Raw genomic sequence first — 1,453 nt, 5'->3', positions numbered from 1 at the left:
TTCCTGCTGTTCACAATATTTCAAAAATCTGCTGAAAACAAAGACGGTGGCGTCTGCAGGAGGCACTAGGAAATTATATGGAAGGCAGCGAGTTCTGACCCAGATCCTTTCCATGGGCTTTTTCCTTCTACAGGACGCAGATAACCTCTACTGACCCCAATCAATGTGACTCAGGTGCAGAGCATTTGGACCAGGACTTTGCATCACTTCGTTCCTGTAAACTCTATTTGGATGGGTTAAAACGGACGGTGTTGGCCCCCTCCACAGCGGTGGAGCCATGTGTGATGTGTGGGCCTCCCCCCTCGCTCTCAATGTGTGGACCAGACTCAGTCGAGAGCCCTAAAACTGCTGCAGATTGGGCTGGACGAAGAAACCCAACATCATAACAGTGCAGCGAGTTTGCTGGCAGGCGCTGCCGGTCGCCCAGGCTCAGAGACTTGCACAGCCCAGAATAATTAGCAATGCCCAGCTGCTAGGGAGATTGGAGAGGGGTATGTAGTGGGGTGAGGAAGAGAGCAAGCACGCAGGAGTTCTGCTGAGTGACGGCACTGCACAGAATAAAGCCAATTTGGACCGAGTCCCTGAGACGTCGTTCAATTATCAAAAGAGAGGTGCAGTCTAGTGGTCTGCTTCACAGGATGGGAAACCCAGAGCTGCTGTATTCTCAGCGTGACTCTAGCAATGATTTACAGGGCCACACTGCTCTATCCATGGAATTATTCTGCATTTACTTAGAAAACTGAGACTATTTTTTTCAACTTTTTTCACCTCAGTGATGTATCTGTCCATCAGGCGCAATAGCAGCATTTCCTGTTGGCATAAATCGTTAAGAAAAGAGCAAGGGTTCCTCTCCAACCCTCCCTGCAAAATGATTAAAAACAACCCAGATCCTTCATCACTGGCTTCCTTAATGTTGTTATAGTTTACAGATGCATCAAAAAAAAATCTACAAGTTCTCCAAAAGAGTTGTCACAGAGGACAACACGTGCTAAAGTCAAAGATTTCCTAAGCAACGTGTGGTTCTAGCTGGGGCATGAGGGACAGTCTAAATAGAAGGATGTAAACTGAGAGCTGAGAAAGCCTGAGCGAGAGAGAGCATATGAGCAGGTTTTCTGATTATAATCTTGCTTGTATGCATCTAAATTGATGCTTGATTTCTAAACCGTCCACGATGCAGCAGCAACAACTCTATTCTTCCTTCATTGCTGCAGATTTCAGGTGCTTGGTGTTGCATGTTTAAACATCACCAAGCCCATTGCTTCCTAACAGGAATTCCTCGGGGAGAAAGAAGAATATTTCTTTTCTTAGTTGTCACGGGGCTATGCTATGCTGTTAAAAAAATAAAAAGGCATGCAAAAACCAGCCGAAGCTCTGAACCAAAGATAAAGGTCTAAACAAGCGCGCTGAAGTGTAAGGTTAGAAGGGGTGGGGGGAGCTGTAGTGCTTAGGGAAA

The sequence above is a fragment of the Alligator sinensis genome, unplaced genomic scaffold (genome assembly GCF_000455745.1).
Source record: "Alligator sinensis unplaced genomic scaffold, ASM45574v1 scaffold752_1, whole genome shotgun sequence".
Lineage (NCBI taxonomy): Eukaryota > Metazoa > Chordata > Crocodylia > Alligatoridae > Alligator > Alligator sinensis.
The sequence above is the reverse complement of the archived record's forward strand: the minus strand, read 5'-3'. Positions refer to the sequence as shown.